Source organism: Nannobrachium achirus (assembly GCF_963921795.1).
Source record: "Nannobrachium achirus genome assembly, chromosome: 20".
NCBI lineage: Eukaryota > Metazoa > Chordata > Actinopteri > Myctophiformes > Myctophidae > Nannobrachium > Nannobrachium achirus.
This window is the reverse complement of record NC_137827.1, coordinates 24,769,157-24,776,656: the sequence shown is the minus strand read 5'-3', so window position 1 is coordinate 24,776,656 and position 7,500 is coordinate 24,769,157. Positions and strand designations below refer to the sequence as shown.

General features: G+C 48.7%; 1 long non-coding RNA gene across 1 annotated transcript in view; it reads right to left on the bottom strand.

Annotated features, from left to right (window-relative positions):
• LOC308305873 overlaps positions 1–6,269 on the bottom strand; it is a 150,194-nt gene extending 143,925 nt beyond the window's left edge. Inside the window, exon 1 of the long non-coding RNA XR_013963143.1 lies at positions 6,188–6,269. This is a non-coding gene — a long non-coding RNA (uncharacterized lncRNA). The remainder of the gene's footprint in view (positions 1–6,187) is intronic.
• Between the last annotated feature and the right edge of the window lie 1,231 nt (positions 6,270–7,500).

The following is a 7,500-nucleotide window of genomic DNA, read 5'->3' as shown; positions in this document are numbered from 1 at the left end:
TGAAATACTATATGGAAAACAGTTTTCGGTGATCTATTCCATCAAGTCACCAGTTGAATCAACAGGATTACAACTCCAGGTAAAGACAGCACTGTTTGGTAGACACCGTACGAAGAGCAGAACACGGAAACATCATAACAAATGTTTCCGAACGCCTCCCAAAATGAGTATCATCAGCGGCGCAAATGAGCGAATTTCGGGGATGTCAGCTTTCGTGAGCGTTTCATCCATTATAACCCCCGCAGCAACCAGGGGACCCTGCACTGCGCCACGGTAAATGGAGACGACGACAATACGAGCAGAATGTCCTGTCCTCGTGGCGTGTACGTACGTGTGCGAGCGAGAGCAGAGCAGAGCAGAGCAGATGTGCGCTGTGGACCCTGTGACTGGGAGCCAGGGAACAGCACACAGGTGCATCTGCTCTCTGCTCTCCCAGAAAGGTCAGCCAAATTCAGCTGCCGCACGCGCACAGCACTCGATGGGAGAGAGCGGGGCGCAGCCTTCTGCTGCACGTGTGCACGCGCGTGCGTGTGTGTGTATGCGTGTGTGTGTTTGCAGGCACGTGTACACATAGACATCGAAGGGGGCTTCATGAGCCCCTGCCCTTTTATTAGTCTGTAAAAAAAAAGTGCCCTCTCCAGACCATGAATGCTAGTAGTGAAAAATAGCATACCTCCAAGCTCACAACGCGTCGCGCTGCGACGCTATAGGTCTGCTATTTTCAATATTTTCACCATTTTAGATAGTTCAGCCCCTGCCTCTCTAAAATTCTCTGCACGTCCATGTGTGTTTGTGTGCACGCATGTGATTTTGTGTCTCAAGCACCCCTTTGTTCAGTTCACATACAGCCTGTTTTATGTGAATATCAGTTCAACTGACGATACATCTCTCAATACATCTATCGATCAATCATGAAACGCACTAAATCTATCGACTGTGGCACACATATTTCCAGAGCTATCTTCGCCATACACTTATAAGCTTCCGTCTTGTTTTTTCCACCCCCCTCTAAATAGCCTTCGTTGCCACACACGCGTGGCACCAAGTTCTTTGCCAAAGTGCATTTGGAGTGATCTGAGCAGGTATACAGGAGAAAACATGTGCCGCCGGACCCATGCCAACAGAGACAGAAGGTCTGCAATGATGTTTCACTACATAGATTATGCAGATACCACGGTTAGAACCGAGAACAGAGGGACAGAGAGAGAGAGAGAGAGAGAGAGATGGGGGGAAGAGAGGAGGAGGAGGGGGATATGGAGAGAGAGAAACAAAGACAGACAAACAGACGGAAAGAGAGAACAAAAACCGAGAAGGGAGACCAAACGGCGAGAGAAAGAGAGGGGGAGAGAGTGTGTGAGCAGAAGAGAGGGAACATGAGAGAGAGAGAGAAAGAGAGAGAGGGAGCACGGAGCAGTGGCGTCAGTTCAGCAAAAGCTAAGCTATGGCAACATGACTGGTGTCTTGCACGCACGCCTTCGCCATACCATAGCAAAAGGAACGATGAATTTATTTTAAGAAGTAGGGTAGAGTGGGGCAAACTGAGACACTTTTTTACATTTGCTCCCCTCTAGGCGAACTAAAAGATATATCAGTAAAAATGTACACATTTCCCAGTAATTTGGGATGTTTCCTAACAATGGAAGTTATCAGAAGACAATTCAAGACAAACAAAATATGATTGTTTTTAAAAAAAATGGTCTTGTGTCTCACTTTACCCCAGCTCCGGGGTAAACTGAGACAGACCATAGAAATCAAGGGGGTAAAGTGAGCAAAATAATTTACTTTTACATGCAAAAAACATATTTTTGTAAAGAAAAGCATGTTTTCCACAGCACTATCAAGTCCTCTCCTTCATGGCAAGGGGGGAATTCAAGGGTCTTGAAAATATAATGGTCACATGACCACAAATGTGTTCCATTGCCAAGTTACAAGGGGGTGTCTCAGTTTACCCGGTGTCTCAGTTTACCCCACTCTCCCCTACATTTCATTTTTTCCCAGCCAAGGTACGGCAGCTGCCATACCTTGCCATACCCCATTGACGCCTCTGAGAGGGAGGGAGGGAGGGAGGGAGAGAGAGAGGAAATAAAATGAGGAGGGGTGTGCAGACTACAGCTGGCAGAGGGATTCCCAGAGCCAACTGCCAGTGTAGCGGAGGCTCCTTAACAACTTCACAAGCCTCTCAGAAAGCAGCTTTAAAGTGGCCACATGGCCTGGCCAGCACAGCAGAGCAGAGCAGCAGGCTTTACTGGAGCTCTGCTGCGCACACACGCACGGCACGGCATGCACGCACACGCGCATTTCACACACACATGGCACGCGTGCACGCAATTCGCATACACACTCGTACACACAGTCGCATCTGCTTGGGCACACATGCACAGGTTTAAGCGCACGGTCGGGCATATATCGAAAGCGTGCGCAGACACATGCATCGGCAGGTGCACGCATGTGTTGGTGCACGCACACTCAAAGAGAAAGGGAGTGAGGGAGAAACAGAGAAACAGAGAGAAAAAGAGAGAATTGCAATCGTAGATACACACATACTGTACAGTACACACACACCTACACACTAACAAGGCTCAGCCAGCCAGCTGCTGACAGGGACGAGAGGGATAAATCTGTGTGTGTGTGTGTGTGTGTGTGTGTGTGTGTGAGAGAGAGAGAGAGAGAGAGAGAGAGAGAGAAGGAAGGAGAGTGTTCTAGCATCATGCAGCAGAGTCCCATGCACACAGTGGGGCCTTTTCCACCAGCAAAGAACCGGTTCTGGTTCTTTCTCCCGCCTATGGGATGAACCAGAGGTGAGCTTTTCCACCGAGAACCAGAGTTGGTTCCGAACCGTAAAAGTTGGTTCCGAACGGGAACCACAAAATCCTTGTTTTTTTGTGGTCCCAGAGCCAAATCTTTGGCTCTGGTTCAATCTGGTGGAAACGCAAGCCGGTTCGCAAGAACGAACCAAGGTTCCCAAGAAAGTTGAACCTGGCACTGGTTCTGGAACCAAGGTTCTTTGCCGGTGGAAAAGGCCCCAGTGTGAAGGGTTTCATTCTCCACCAGTCAGTGCACAGAGTGACCAAACTGAGCCTCCATTTACACCAAGATCCAAAGAAAAACATGTAGCGTTGCTGCTGGGCAGACACCTCTAATCTCCATACTTGATCTAAACTTGATCACACTACAGTGTCACACACAAGAGCATCAACAGTAGCATGTAGTCCTTGCATGTTTTGAGCTCGTAGAATCCTGAAAAGTAACAGTTTTAGACATGGTCTATATTTTGATTGTCTTACTGTAAGTACTAGCTCTTATGCCTTAACCTTAACCTAAAGGCCTGTCCATACTGTCTACGACCACCAAACTTTTCGTTCTGACTTTTTCGACGTGTGGTCGGAGACAGTATGGACAGGCCTTTAAGTTAAGGCATAAGAGCTGCTACTTAAGACAATCAAAATAGAGCGGCGTTTTTCACCCGACAGACGATAAATAAGAGCCCCACCACCACTCAGCAGTCGCTCAGCTGTTAAAGGAGTAGTTCACCCCCAAAATGACTTTTTCTACTCACCCCATGTTGACTTGAGTTCAATAATATTTTTTTAGTTTTTGTTGCATTCCTAAGCCTCCTTTGAGGAGACACTTTGTAAGCCCATTGATTCCGGATGGAGACCCAAATGCATTTGAGTCTCCATCCGGAATCAATGGGGGTAAATTTAAAATTATAATCAAATTATTGGCTTAGGAATGTGACAAAAACTAAAACTAAATATTGAACTCAAGTCTCCAATAAACAGAAAAAAAGTCATTTTCAGGGGTGAACTACTCCTTTAAGACAGAATCAGTAGAAGAAAAAAACATTAGGCTACACTTCCTCTCTATCGATAATCAAAAAGCTCCAAAAAAATGAGGGTTCTTAGGATTTTGTCTTTGCTGTGTTAATGTCGGCGGCAGCACACACTCACACATAGACACACACAGACACACACACACACACACACACACCCTCACAGTGGCAGCGGCTGCTGATGAGATGTTTTCAGCGAGTTAAGCCTCCTAATTTCGCCGCTGCCACCTGATCCTTTAAACGCCGGTGCTTTTATTGTGGAGTACAAATCACTTGTTTTTTTTCTTTTTCATTCCATTCACACGCTTCATTATCATTATCCCTCTTTTGATCCCAACTTTGAAGAAGAGAAAGATGACGGGAGGGAGAGAGAGAGAGAGAGAGAGAGAGAGAGAGAGAGAGAGAGAGGAGAGGAGAGGAGAGATTCCGTTACACATCCCACCACCGTGTGTGGTGAGATTCACTCTTTTGTCCTTTTCTCCCTATCTCTCTCTCTCTCTCTCTCCCCCCCCCCCCCCCCCCCCCCCATCCTGAATCTCATCCATCGCTCTGCCACTGGACACTTTCACGTCGGCCCTCCTTGGCAAAGTATGTTTTCCAAGGGGCTTGGGGGGCTTGGGGGGGGCGGGGGGTTCTATTGACAAAGGGTTCCGCTTTAGGACATGGCGGTCCCTCTCATTTCTTTTTTTTTCTCCTCCCCATTCCCACCATCACTATGCGGGGACCACCGCTACGCTAATGGCTGGGGAATTAGCATTTCAAGGAGCCTCCATTAAGAGAGGGCAAGAAAAGACGCTCTCTGCGGGGGGGGGGGGAGTCGGCGGCGGGCGGGGGAGGTCCATTTTGTCCCCGGCTCCTAAACATCTGCTGCCGCCTGGCCTCGGCCAGAAGGACCCGCAGATAAAGCCAAACGAGCTCGCTGATTTACTGTAATGACGGACAGAAGGACGTATAGACGGCGCTGACAGGCAGACAGACAGACAGACAGACAGACAGACAAGCGGGGGCGGGAGGAGGGGGGAGGGTGGTGTGGGTTGGTTGGAGGGGCTGAACATATGCAGGAGCAAGAGAGAGATGAGAGGAAGGCAAAAACAACTTCTGTTCCTCTGTCTGTCGACTGTCTGTGCGTCCTTGTGCGCGCATACACGTGCGCGCGTGTGTGTGTACAACGCATGTGTACGCCTGTTTGCATGAGTGTCGGTTTCCACGGGAGAAGCATGTTTCCTGGTCATTCTTTGCGCGCAATCCTGAAAACGCGGGGGTCGTAAACAGGGGCGTCACACCAAATTCTGGGCCCTGGGTACAAGGATTCACTGCAGGTCCCCCATGAATGTTAACTATTGAAAAATAGCAGATATACAAGCTGCGAGCTTGTATATCTGCTATTTTTGAAAAATCGTGAAAATGTGTGCAAGAAACCTATGTCAAGGACCCCCAAGAGGATATGTATTTGGCCACGGACCCCGATCTCAAAATATTTAGTTCCAGGGACCCCCAGAAGCAAAATTCGAGTTAGAAATGTTCGCTTAAAAAATACATTCAAAGATTTTCACACATTTTCACAACTTTTCAAAAATAGCAGATCTACAAGCTCGCAGCGCGGCACTCGGTGCCACGCTGTGAGCTTGTATATCTGAGATAAAGTTATTAGGGCCCCTCCACCTTGGGCCCCAGTAACTCAGTCCCACTTTCCTACCCCTTGTGACGCCCCTGGTCATAAAAGTTGCGCGGCAGCAAACGCTCACGCGGTCCGCCGTCAGCACAACAACAGGAAGTTGGCCCAGGAACAGGTGATCTGTGTGTGTGATGACGTCAAGAGGAGACAGAGAGGAGAGGCCGGCGGTCAATCTCATCATCTGGTCACCGCTCTCCAGTACATAATGGATGAAACCCAGAACAACCACAGAACAGTCACAGAAGGACAGAGAGAGAGAGAGAGAGAGAGAGAGAGAGAGAGGGACAGAGGGACCCTGATCCCTGCCCCATCTGTCCACCTTCTCACGTCTGTCTCTCTCTCTCTCTCTCTCCCTCTCTCTCTCTCTCTCAGGCACGTGCACACATAGACAAGAAAGGGGGCTTGAGCCCCTGCCCTTTTATCTGTCTGTAAGAAAGTGCCCTCTCCAGACCATGAATGCAGTTTTTACTATGGTGAAAGAAACGCAAATGCCCTCGTTCCAACCTGAAGGCAGCATTCACGAGAATTGCCTTGTCCAAACTCTCCTGAACTTGAATGCATCATCTTATGTTGAAAGAATTGCCCTCACTTGTGTGGAAATCCATTCCGTTACACCACATCTCCAGTATTCACTTGATTATGCTTAGTTCAGTGTGGTACCAAGCACCAAAATAGCCGACCTCCAAGCTCACAAAGCGTCGCAGTGTGACGCGTTGTGAGCTTGGACGTCTGCTATTTTCGATATTTTCACCAAAAGGCCCTTTTAGAAAATTTCAGCCCCTGCCTCTCTAAGATTCTCTGCAAGTCCCTGCTCTCTCCCTCTCTCTCTCTCTCTCTCTCTCTCCCTCCCTCTCATCTCCCCTCCCACCTTCCCTGTATGGTGGTCTGCTATTTGCTGTGGTCTAAGACCTGACTAAGCCCCTGCAGCAGGCCGTTCTAAAGCCTGAACAGCATGGAGGTGAGCTGAAGCACAACCTGCACCGCCTATACTGTACGGCCAGCCAGGCACGTGCACACATAGACATCAAAGGGGGCTTGAGCCCTTGCCCTTTTATCCATCTGTAAAAAAGTGCCCTCTCTAGACCATGTTTTTACAATGGTGAAAGAAATGCAAATGCCTCCTTTCCATGCCATACCTGAAGGCAGCATTCAAGAGAATTGCCTTGTCCAAACTCTCCTGGACTTGAATGCAGCATCTCACGTTGAAGGAATTGCCCTCTCTGTGTAGAAATCAAGCATCGAAAATAGCCGACCTCCAAGCTCACAACGCGTCGCAGCGCGACGCGTCCGCTGCGACGCGTTGTGAGCTTGGAGGTCTGCTATTTTCGAGATTTTCACCAAAAGGCCCTTTTAGAAATGTCAGCCCCTGCCTCTCTAACGTTCTCTGCACGTCCCTGCAGCCAGCCCAACACAGTCCAATACTGCACGCACATGCACACGCACACTCACGCGCACTCGTGCACGCACAAACACACGGAGGAGACACTTGAGGTCAATGTGTGCAATAGCGAGCGGATCGTTTGTCCGCGTGTGAACTCTCGGCCGGACGACAGAGGATCCATTGATTACGTGACCTATTCCTCGGTCGAAATCGATTAAATCTATAGATAGCTGGTGATATTTCTGGAGCGCATGTAACTCACACGGCGTGTAACTCGACACAGCTGTTCCGGAGGAAGCGACTACCTTTTCACAGTGCACTGTTTGACGACGGCGGGGACAGTAGCGCGGTAGCGCACTCTCAAAGACAAGCCGCGAGAAAACTGCTATCAAACATCTTGATCTGAATGACAACGACGGAGTTGTTGGAATCAGTTAAACCATTTAGGCCTACGATTATTGAATGCTTTAACTATTGAAAAATAGCAGATATACAAGCTCACAGCGCGGCACCGAGTGCCGCGCTGCGAGCTTGTAGATCTGCTATTTTTGAAAAAGTTGTGAAAATGTGTGCAAATCTTTGAATGTATGCATTTTTAGAGCAAACGTTTGT